This window comes from Rattus rattus, chromosome 2, assembly GCF_011064425.1.
Source record: "Rattus rattus isolate New Zealand chromosome 2, Rrattus_CSIRO_v1, whole genome shotgun sequence".
NCBI lineage: Eukaryota > Metazoa > Chordata > Mammalia > Rodentia > Muridae > Rattus > Rattus rattus.
Window position 1 is genome coordinate 186,196,500 of NC_046155.1, and position 13,007 is coordinate 186,209,506.

The window sequence follows — 13,007 nt, forward strand, 5'->3', positions numbered from 1 at the left end:
AGACTAAATTTATTGAAGTATATCAGTGGTTTTTTGTACACATACTATTTTTTTTTGAACTTGTGCCTGGCGTCACAGGAAGTAAAAAGACATCATAGCCCCTGGATCTTGGGACTGAATCTTTTTCCCTGGAAATCACCTTCTCTTGATGCAAGTGGTCTCTGCATTGTCCAACACTGGTTTCCCCTCTTTCTTATTATGTTAGAATTCACTGAATCCAGTGTTTGCTTTCAACACTGCCACCTTGTCAGTGTCTTTCCCTTACATGATCATAGGAGATATCTGTCACAACATTGTCACCCTGTGTTAACTGCACCATAACTTCTAATTTCTAATGTGGTGACTCCTAGATTAAAGTTACTGGTCATCTAAATTTGCTAGAGTATCTCAAAGACACACACACACACACACACACACACACACACACACACACACATATGGTGTAAAGTTATTAGCATTCCTACAGACAAGAGAACAATGAGAACAATGAGGTTATTGTCTTAGTCAGGGTTTGTATTCCTGCACAAAACATCATGACAAAGAAGCAAGTTGGGGAGGAAAGGATTTATTCAGCTTACACTTCTCCATTGTTGATCATCACCAAAGGAAGTCAGGACAGGAACTCAAGCAGGTCAGAGAGCAAAAGCTCATGCAGAGGCCATGGGGGAACATTACTTACTGGTTTGCTTCCCCTGGCTTGCTCAGCTTGCTTTCTTATAGAACCCAGGATTGCCAGCCCAGGGTGGTTCCAGCCCACGGGTGGCACCTCCCACCCTTGATCACTAATTGAGAAAATGCCATACCATTGGATCTCATAGAGGCATTTCCTCATTGGAGGCTCCCTTCTCTGTGATAACTCCAGCTTGTGTCAAGTTGACACACAAAACCAGCCAGTACTCTAAATAGAGTGGCAAAAAAAAAAAAAAAAAAACGTGAACCATAGTGTACTAAGAAACATTGGCTGTTAAACTTCACAGAGAAGGAAGCTCACCTGAAGAAAGTTATGCACTCAAGCAGCCCCTCAGATCATAATTAGTGGGAAAGTGTACATAGGCAAACCAGAGAGAAGTTACCCAAGAGAACACAGGAAATAAAACAATTGACCTGAAGAATAGATAAGTAGAGGAGAGCTGGGGAATATCACACACAACCAGCAAAGCACTATTTGAAACTAGAGGTGAGAGAAATACTACTGGTAATTTTACCCACCATTATATTAAAAACACAAAACAAAAATATCAGAAATGAAAGCCCTATGAAAGAAAAATCTCAGTAGAAATGGAAGTGTCATGAGACAAACTTCAACAAAATCCTGTGGTAAACTCTGAAAGGATCTAGGAAGAAATAGACCATGGCTCAACACAGTAAAGGGCATGTGTATCACACCTAGGCCAAGAGTACAGTGCAGAGAAAAAAAAATGGAATAATTCTAGCAGGAACACTAGACGAAGAGATGATGCACGAAATTAACTATTTCTAAACTTACTTAATCCAGAGCCATAAGAGTGAGCTAGAGAAGTTTGAATCAGACAAAGGATAAAAAGGACATACATGTAGGTAAGAGAGGCATTAGACTCCTTTTTAATAATGATGTAAACACGCAAACGTTTCCCAAACACCACAGGGAAATCTTATACTTAAGCGCTTTAAGTACTATTGAAATACACAACACACACACACACACACACACACACACACACACACACACACACAAAATAAACACCACTCGTTTCCCTGTATATCAATAACAACAATCTGAGAAGGACACTAGAAATTTAACCCTTTCAGGTTGCATCAGAGTCCACTTCTCGGAGGAATATTTTAAGGCACAGAGAAAAAATGAAAAGTAAGAGTACACAAGAAAATGAACCACCACACACTTCACTAACAAATGGCATGGTGAAAATGGTTATTAACAGCAATCAACAGAATTAATGCAATTCACATCAGAAAAACGCTGATATGAAACAGGCACAAGGACCCAGGGAAGTCACACATATCAACTTCAACCCTAAGAAAGAGAATTCCTGGGGACCTGACCATATATGATAATACAGAAGCACAAAGACAAAGGCAGGATGGTGCTGCACATGAAGAAACATGTAGAAAATGGAATAGAACAAAGAACCCAGAAATAGACACAGCAGAGGGACACTGAGAGCCAAACATGTCAGAGACAAACTCAAAAAGAGAGAGCCTTTGAGCCTTCTGTGCTGGAAGAGTGACATTAGATCCCGTGTCTCCCACTGTCCACAGAAATCAATACAGACTAGATTAAGGAACTTCCTGGAAAGCTTCCTGGAAATGTTAAAAGTACTAGAGGAAACCCTGATTAATAATGGTTAATAATTCAGAAATAGGTTAATAATCCAGAAATGGTTAATAATCCAGAAAGACTGTCTGGAAGAGACTTCAGGAGCACAGAAGTTAACCAGGAAAGAAGGACGAAGAGGATTCATGGAGCATGAGCTGCAAAGGGCGGAGAGTGAGAAATACAAGAATGAAGAGCAGCTAAGAGAGGAAACTAAACACTTAGCAGATTTTCTCCACACAAGGGGTTAATATGTACAACACACAAAGAGCTGCTCAATGTAAGCAAATGCAGTCCAAACTAATATGAAACTGACACAATCCAAACATGAGTCAGAGTTCATGTACACTAGACAAGCACTAAAAAAGCCAAAACTTTTAATTCTTAGAACAGTTATTTATTTATTTTGTAAGCATACTAGGCCTGCAAGTATGATGGATGTGCACCACATAAGTGTCCAGGGAAAGCAAGAAAGAGAAGAGAGAATCTGATCCCCTGGACCATGATCAAGTGAGAGCTGGGAAGCAAAGCACATCCTCCTCAAGAGCAACACGTTCTCTTAACTGCTGAGCCAGCTCTACAGCCGGACAAAAACATACGGTTTAAAGTAATTATCATTCTTATTCATGAAATTACAAATTCAAATCCAAATCCAACTTCTCTCCCTGGTCAGAATGGCTAAAATTAAGAAAACCAATGGAATACTTTCAATACCACTTCATCAGAGGTGGGGACAGAGGCAGGTGAATCTGTGACTCCATTCTAGCCTGGTCTAGATAATGAACTGGAGGCCAGCTAGAAGTGCACAATGAGGCCAGGTCTTATATAACAAGGAAAAAGCAAATGGATTGCAACAAATACAGGTGAGGGAATGGCAAAGTCGTTTCCTTATTCATCCCCAGGGGAATGTCAACTGGGGCAAATTCCTTCTAGAGGTCTTAAAAGTCAAAATCTTAAACTACAATGTTACCCAACACAGGAAAACTGAGTCCTTAATCACAGATCCTAAATTCCCCCACAGCCAGCCAGCACAAAGAGTGTATCACTTTTCACAATACTGAAAGAATAGAAATAGCCAATATGCCCATGGAAAGATTCACCAGTAAAGGAAACAGAGTGCATTCCTGTGGAATTTTTATTTGCCACAAAGAAATGACAATCAACAACTTGGAATTCAAATCAATAGTTGTGAAAAAATCATATGGAGTCAATGGCTAGTGAGAAAGAAGTATCTTTGATTTTTTTTTCTGTGTGTGGACCTCATATTTTCAATTTTGTTAGTGTGTTTGTAGTTATAGTCCACGGCTTTTGCAGGAAGAACTAGTATGGTGGTTTGAATATGCTTGGCCCAGGAGTGGCACTATTAGGTGGTTAACCATACCTGACACACACATCATGTTCCACCAACCATTCTAGCACGGCACCACACCACACTAGCACCAGGCATTCTATAGCCTAGCACTGCTTCCAGAACTTAGACAGGTTGTCTCTCTGCCCGCCAGAAACTTTGCTCACATCCCCTGTAGCCTGGGTTAATCAAAGCTCTAAAAACTTGTAGTTTAACAATTAGATTTATATGTTAAATTCTCAATCTACAATACATCCACACAATAAATTTACAACCAATTGGTAAGAATATAAACCACCCACCTAGATAAGATAAGCTTGCCTACAGAAATCCATCCCAGCAACCTTGGCAATTCAGGACAACCGGGATCTGGGTCATCCTTCTCAGTCTCCATCTGGATTCTCTCTCCTTCTCCTTCTCCTTCTCCTTCTCCTTCTCCTCCTCCTTCTCCTTCTCCTTCTCCTTCTCCTTCTCCTCCTCCTCCTCCTCCTCCTCCTCCTCCTCCTCCTCCTCCTCCTTCTCCTCCTCTTCCTCCTTCTCCTCTCCCTCCCTACAAAAACTTTGTCCCCACTTTATTCTTTTACTGTCCAATCATAGCCTTGATCTAACTTGTGACAGCCCTCGCCTGCATAATGACATCAACCTACACTCCCATTTTCCAATTATCTTCTCGTACTCTTTAACACCAACACAAGCTTATAAATAGACACAGGTAGCTATGAATATCATATAAGGGATGGATTATTACAGGACAATTTGTCCAATCTAAGTGGGCAGTTTATATCAATATCAATTGGCTCTGAGTTCTTTGTTTGAGCATTTTGTGGGTTGAGAATTTACTGATATAAATCTGACTGATAAATTGCAAGCTTCAAAAGTTTCGATTTAACCAGGTCACAGCGATTTGTGACAGCTAACCTCGAGATGGGTGGTGGCTGGATTGGGCTAGCCATGGAGGCAGAGTCCAGAGAGTAGATGGCACTACCGTGGGATGGTGCACCCATTTTTATTATTTAATACAACAGTTGAGGGCAGTTACTGCTCTTCCAGAACACCTGTGTTTGAATCCCAGCACCAGTATCCTGACTCCCAGTCATCTATAACTTCCCTGTCAGGGAATCTAATGCCCTCTTGTGACCTCCACAGGAACAAAGAACACATGTTGCACAGTTAAACATGCTGTCAAAACACCCATACACATAAAATATAATAAAAATAGCAAAAAGGAGAAAGCAAATGGAGACAGGTATGATGGCTTTATTTAATCTCACTACTGTCCACTTTAATCTCACTACTCTGCAAACAGAGGCATGTGTAACTGTAATTTACTGCTAGACTTGTCTACATAGTAAGTTTCAGACCAGCAGCAGTTATATAATAACACCACCCCACCCCCCCCCAATATAGTAAACAACAAAGTAATGAAATGTCCACAAATGCCTGTGGGAAAATGTCAATACAGGTCCTGACTGTAATTTCTAAAATGAATGCAAACTAGTGCCATCAGTAGAAATCTCTTTGGAGATTGCAGAAACAACAACTTACCATCCAAATCTGAGGGATCCATCAATGCAAGACAGAAAATGTGGAGACTCTAACAAAAGGAATATGATTGTGTCAATACATACAAAAAAGGTCATGGAAAATTTCACATTTGCTTATTATCAAAGACCTCAAAACTCTGAGAATAAGAGGAACATACCTCAGCACTATAAACAGTAGAAGCCACAAACCTAAAAGCAACATTTTACTATGAAGGGATCAAAGTAGCGGAATAAAATCCATTTTGCTTTTCAGACTCCATTAGAAGTTACCTTGTTCTCAGAGTGTCATGGCCCCCACCCTTGAGTCCTGAGAAAAACCACATGTCCCTAGCAATTGTAAAATAGGCACTGTAGCTGCAGCTAGCTGATAACAACAGAGTGGGCTAAGAAAACAGTAGTCATTCCCAGGTCAAGATGTTTCTTTTAGATATATGGTCCTTGTGGTTTGACCAGATGCTGTGGACCAACCAGCTTAAAGGCCAACATTCCTTTTACCTTCTTACCCAAACATGAAATGCCAAGGCTTAGAAATCCCTGCTCATGGATTTTCTCTTTATAAACCCCTTTCCCCTAGACCTTGGGGCTGGTCTCCACCAGATGTATTAAAGAGATATTTCAGATACCATGATGGTAGCATTCACAGCAACAGAAGGTGTAAAGCTTGTGGGGAGAAGTGGCATCAATGACTTAACCAGATGTGTATATCCTATGCCAGGCAATGTGTGTCTGAAGTTGTAGCACACGTCCCGGAAGGCTATCAGGACAGATCTGCAACAGGGTGGTCAGCACCCTGTTATCTCCCTGTGTCTCATCTGTCACCAATATCCTCTCCTCAACCCTCAGGACTACAAATGATTACTGGTATATTTAGCTGCCTAGGTATATGTGTCAGCATATAAAATAATTCAACAAACTCTATTTTAAAAACTTCAAATAGACAGTCAGAATCTATATCACCATGGATTGCTGGAATAGGGAGAAGATTTGGAGGCATACAGGGGACAGAAGGCTGTAAAACACTCTGTTTAACTGAACTTGGGGCTTAGATTTTAAACTTACATCGAGTGATCTTGTCTGTGTCAGCACTGCACAATAAAGCTGTTTTTTGGATAAGAGTTTGCTAGTTACTTCCCCTGGTTTCCTAAAACAGTGCCATAGGGTAAAGACAGTTTTCTATGAAAAGAAATGCTTTCTAAGAAGAAATGCTTACCAGAGAGCCAAATAACCCTATTAAAAATGGGGTTCAGAGCTAAACAAAAAATTCTCAGTTGAGGAATATCAAATGGCTGAGAAGTACCTAAAGAAATGCTCAACATCCTTAGTCTTCAAAGAAATACAAATCAAAACAACCCTGAGATTCCACCTCACACCAGTCAGAATGGCTAAGATAAAAAACTCAGATGACAACAGGTGCTGGCCAGGATGTGGAGAAAGAGAAACACTCCCTCCATTGTTGGTGGGATTACAAACTGGTACAACCACTCTGGAAATCAGTCTGGAGGTTCCTCAGAAAATTGGACATTCTATTACCTGAGGACCCAGCTATACCACTTCTGGGCATATACCCAAAAGATGCTCCAACATACAACAAAGACACATGCTCCACTATGTTCTTAGCAGCCTTATTTATAATAGCCAGAGGCAGGAAAGAACCCAGATGCCTTTCAACAGAGGAATGGATACAGAAAATGTGGTACATCTACACAGTGGAATACTATTCAGCTATCAAAAACAATGACTTTGGGGTTGGGGATTTAGCTCAGTGGTAGAGCGCTTGCCTAGGAAGCGCAAGGCCCTGGGTTCGGTCCCCAGCTCCGGAAAAAAAAAAAAAAAAAAAAAATGACTTCATGAAATTCATAGTAAAATGGATTTAACTAGAAAATATCATCCTGAGTGAGGTAACCCAATCACAGAAAAACACACATGGTATGCACTCACTGATAGGTGGTTACTAACCCAAAAGTTCGAATCACCCAAGATACAATACACAGACCACATGAAGAACAAGAAGAAGGATGACCAAAACGCAGATGCTTCACTCCTTCTTAAAAGGAGGAACAAAAATATTCATAGGAGGGGATATGGAGGCAGAGTTTGGAGCAGCGACTGAAGGAACAGCCATTCAGAGCCTGCCCCACATGTGTCCCATATATATACAGTCACCAAGACTAGATAAGATTGATGAAGCTATGAAGGGTATGATGACAGGAACCGGATATAGATATCTCCTGAGAGACACAGCCAGAGCATGTAAAATACAGAGGTGAATTCTAGCAGCAAACCACCGAACTGAGAACGGGATCCCCATTGGAGGAACTGGAGAAAGGATTGAAAGAGCTGAAGGGGCTTGCGACCCCATAAGAATAACAATGACAACCAACCAGAGTTCCCAGGAACTAAACTACTACCCAAAGTCTATACCTGGACTGACCCATGGCTTCAATTGCTTATGTAGGAGAGGAAGGCCTTGTTGGGCACCAATGGAAGGAGAAGCCCTTGGTCCTGCCAAGGTTGGACCCCAGTGTAGGGGAATGTCTGCAGCGGGAACACCCTTACAGAAGAAGGGGAGGGGAATGGGATAGGGGCCTTATATCCAGGAAAACAGGAAATGAAATAACATTTGAAATGTAAATAAAAGAATCCAATTTAAACAAAACAAAAAACAAAAATCAAAAGAAAGAAATGCTTTCTGGCTGAATTATTGGCCAGTCTCAAAGAAAGATATATATGTGATGCTTTGAAAACCTGGCCAAAATTTTTCAGAAAACTGGGAATAGTTCCACCTCAAGACGCAACTATACCACTTAATGGCATATACCCAAAATGCTCCACCATCCCACAAAAACTTAACTACGTTCATAGAGGCTGTATCTGTAATAGCCAGAAACTGGAAATAACCTAGATGTCACTCAGCTGAAGAATGTATAACAATGTGGTACATTTAAACAATGGAATTCTATTCAGCTCTTAGAAACAAAGATATAATGAATTTAGCAGGCAAATAGACGCTATTTGAGAATATTATCCTGAGTGAGGTAATGAGTCCCAAAAGGATATGCACAGTATATGTTCACTTATAACTGGATATTAGCCATAAAGTAGAGAATGCCTATGCTACATTCACTCCACAGACCCAAAATGTCTGGACAGGAAGGCGTCTCACTTGGAAGGGGAAGTGGAATGGTCATGGAAGTCAGATGGAGGGAGGGAACTGGGTGGGTTCAGGTTGGGTATTGAGAAGGGGAGAGGGGCTTGACTATATGGCCATGTGAATGAATGGAAATCTGATACTGATAAGGGGGGAGAGGTAGGATGTAAAGGGCCGCAATAACATTCGCCACCACTAGATGGCGCTGGCTTCCACTGCGCCCCACGTGGAAGGCCAGGTCAGTCAAGATGGCGCTAGCCTTTACCGCGCAAGCCGGCTCCCTATCGGGAGATTAGCTGTGTGCGCATGTGCAAGAGTGCCTTCGTGCCAGGTCTTTGCCCATTTCCGGGGCGTACCGGATGAGGTCATGAGTAAGCAACCAATCAGGTGTGGGTGCGTACACGGGGGATAAATAGAGGCACCTGGCCGGTGCACGGGGCTTCCACTAGACAGAAGAGAGAAATAAAGTTGTTGTCTATAGTTAGAATTTGGGTGTCCGCGTGCTTCTTGCCGGCTAGAAGTAGCGCGCTGGACATATTGGTGCCGAGACCCCGGGAACCAGAGGCCACACCATCGCATCGTTGGCGCTGCGGAAGCCCCCGTTTCACGGGAGAAATTCAGAAGCTATAGGACGCAGGTAAAAACTCTGAGAGAACATGTTTAGCCTTGACCTGCTCCGACTCAGCCCCTTGCCGGACGCGGCAGGTGCCGTTGTGGTTGCTTTGGCAGCCCTCGGGTGGTTTCTATTGACTCTTGAGTTTCTAGTTACGGCCAAACGGCGTTTAACAGCAAAGCGGAGAGCGTTGGGGGTGGGGCGAGGCAGTGCTTCAGAAACAGAGTTAGAGAACGATTCAAAGAGTTTAAAGGGAAAAAGTGCACTTAAAAAAGAGACCCTCTCGAGGACCTTAGAACCGAGGGAGAGAGAGAGTGGGGAAAAAACGCCCCGGGTGAGTTAAAACAGAAGGGAGAAGAAATCTTGAAAAGTGGAAGTCTTTATCCGGTAAAGGATTCAAAGACTTCAGAGCTTGATAGTTCAGGGACAGACAAGCTTAGCTCCTCTGAGAGATAGGATTTAGAAGATAAGGCAGCTCGCTGTGAAAAAGAAAGATGCTACCCAGATGAACAACGAGCTAACAGCTTGGGTAAACAAAAGGAAGTGGAAGGCGGAAACCATGCGGTTTCCCAGCCTATAAGTCCCGGCGCCTCTCCATCTTATATGGAGAGATTCCACTCAGATTCCTTCCTCACTAAAGAGGAACAGAAAAAGATACAGCTGGCATTTCCGTGTTTGAGGCGCCGATGGAGGCCGCGTTCACGCCCAGTAGAATATGTTCAAATTAAAGAACTTGCCGAGTCGGTCCGTAACTATGGAGTTAGTGCCAATTTTACTATTGCTCAAGTCGAAAGGCTTGCTACTCTGGCCATGACTCCAGGAGACTGGCAGACAACAGTGAAGGCTACGCTTCCCAATATGGGACAATATATGGAATGGAAAGCCTTATGGTATGATGCCTCTCAGGCACAGGCCAAAGTCAATGCCATTGCTGAAGGCAATCAGAGAGACTGGACGCTTGATCTGTTAACAGGACAAGGGCAATATGCCAATAATCAAACTAACTATGACTGGGGAGCATACGCTCACATTTCCGCTGCCGCTGTTAAGGCATGGAAGGCACTTTCCAAGAAGGGAGAGTCCGGGGGACACTTAACGAGAATCATACAAGCCCCCCAGGAACCATTCTCAGACTTTGTGGCTAGGATGATGGAGGCAGCAGGCAGGATCTTTGGAGACCCTGAACAGGCAATGCCTTTAGTAGAACAGTTGGTTTATGAACAAGCCACACAGGAGTGCAGAGCGGCTATTACGCCTAGGAAGGGCAAGGGATTACAGGATTGGCTGAGAGTTTGCCGAGAACTTGGAGGCCCGCTTACTAATGCCGGCCTCGCGGCTGCTATCCTACAGAGCCAGAAGTGCTTAGGTGCAGGTGATCACAAGGTCTGCTATAACTGTGGCAAACCAGGACATTTGAAAAAGGAGTGTCAAGCCCTCGCTAGGAAGAGAGCACCAGGACTGTGTACTAGGTGTGGGAAAGGCTATCATTGGGCTAGTGAATGTCGCTCAGTTAAAGATATCAGAGGCAAGCTTATTCAGCCCAGGCCTCCCCAGACGGAAGAGGGTGAAAATATTCCAAAAAACGGGTATCTGGGCCCCAGGTCTCAGGGCCCCAAAACATATGGGACTCCAGCTTACAACAGACGGACTCCACGATTCGCAGAGCCACTAGAGGCTCAGCAGGAGTGGACCTCTGTTCTACCACCCAATTCATATTAATGCCACTGATGGGTGTACAACCCGTCCCCACTGACTACAAAGGCCCCCTACCGGTGGGAAGTGTTGGCCTTATTATGGGACGGTCCTCCTTAACTTTAAAGGGACTAATTGTTCACCCTGGGATAATAGATCAAGATTACACGGGAGAACTTCAAGTTCTCTGTTCGTGCCCTCAAGGTGTTTTTTCCATTTCCCCAGGTGATAGGATTGCTCAGTTGATTATTCTTCCAAGCTTACATGATCATTTTCCTTCTTCTGGGGTCCCTAGAGGAACCGCGAAGTTTGGCTCTTCCGGGACTGATTCTGCTTATTTAATAATGGACCTTAATTCCAGACCCTCTTTAGAGTTGAATGTAGAAGGGAAAATTTTTAAGGGAATTCTAGATACAGGGGCTGATAAGAGCATTATCTCCTCCAAGTGGTGGCCTAAGGCATGGCCTGTCACTCAATCATCCCATTCCTTACAAGGACTAGGGTATGAGGCCAGCCCCACTATCAGCTCACGCTCCTTGATTTGGCATGCTCCAGAAGGCCAATCAGGAAAGTTTATTCCTTATGTCCTCCCTCTTCCTGTTAACCTTTGGGGGAGGGATGTCTTACAGGGTCTAGGTCTGACATTGACCAACGAGTACTCTCGACAAGCTGTCGAGATTAGGAAGGGATTAGGAAAAAGGGAACAAGGAAAATTAGAACCGGCTCCACAAGAAGGTAATATAGAAAGGCAGGACCTGGGTTTTTCCTAAGTGCCATTGAGGGTTCTATGCCCATACCCTGGCTTACAGAGGAAGTGATATGGGTTCCTCAATGGCATCTATCCTCTGAAAAATTAGAAGCTGCCACTAAATTGGTTAATGAACAATTACAGCTTGGTCATTTAGAACCGTCTACCTCACCATGGAATACTCCTATTTTTGTGATAAAGAAAAAATCAGGAAAATGGAGACTTCTCCATGATTTGAGAGCCATTAATGCACAGATGCGTTTATTTGGCCCGATCCAACGAGGCCTACCCTTACTCTCTGCTTTACCTAAGCAATGGAAGATAATAATTATAGACATTAAGGATTGTTTCTTTTCCATCCCCTTGTGTCCACAAGACAGACAGAGGTTTGCATTTACTATACCAGCTATTAATCATCTTGAACCTGATAAGAGATTTCAGTGGAGGGTCCTGCCTCAAGGCATGGCCAATAGCCCCACTATTTGCCAACTATATGTGCAACGAGCTCTTGAACCTATAAGGAAGCAATTTCCTTCCTTGTTGCTGGCTCATTATATGGATGACATTCTGGCATGTGGCAAAGATTTAACCACCTTACAGACCTCATATCCCATATTAATCAAAACATTGGGACAATGGGGACTACAAGTCGCTGCAGAAAAGGTTCAAATTGCAGAAATTGGCTCATTTCTGGGAACGGTCATTTATCCTGAAAAAATAGTTCCCCAGAAATTAGAGATTCGTAGAGATCATTTACGTACCTTAAATGATTTCCAAAAATTATTGGGAGATATAAATTGGCTGAGACCATTTTTAAAGGTTTCCTCTGCTGAGTTGAAACCTTTATTTGATATTTTGGAGGGGGACTCTCATATCTCCTCTCCGAGAGCATTGACGCCAGCCGCAAACCAGGCCTTACAAGTTGTAGAAAAAGCCTTACAGGATGCTCAATTGCAGCGCATTGATGAGACCAAGCCTTTTGATTTGTGTGTTTTCAAAACTATGCTATTGCCAACAGCTGTTTTGTGGCAGGATGGGCCTTTATTATGGGTCCATCCCAATGCATCTCCTGCTAAGATTATTGACTGGTATCCCGATGCGGTTGCTCAGCTTGCACTACACGGGTTTAAGGCAGCTGCTATTCATTTTGGAAAAGAACACCAAAATTTGATAATGCCATACACAGCTACTCAGGTTCAAACATTAGCTGATACCTCAAATGCTTGGGCAGTGTTAGTCACTTCCTTTGCTGGACAGATTGATAATCATTATCCAAAACACCCGATCCTACAGTTTGCTTTAAGCCAAGCCATTGTGTTTCCACGCATAATGTCTCAGAAACCACTTGTTGATGGGGTTGTAGTGTATAGAGATGGGTCAAAAACTAGTATAGGTGCTTATGTGGTCAATAATAAGGTAGTATCTAAACAGTATAATGAAACCTCACCTCAAGTTGTAGAATGTTTAGTGGTGCTAGAGGTCCTCGAGACCTTCCCAGGCCCGCTTAACATTGTGTCAGATTCCTCTTATGTGGTTAATGCAGTTAAGGTTCTTGAGGTGGCTGGATTAATCAGGCCTTCCAGCAAACTTGCTCAGATTTTTC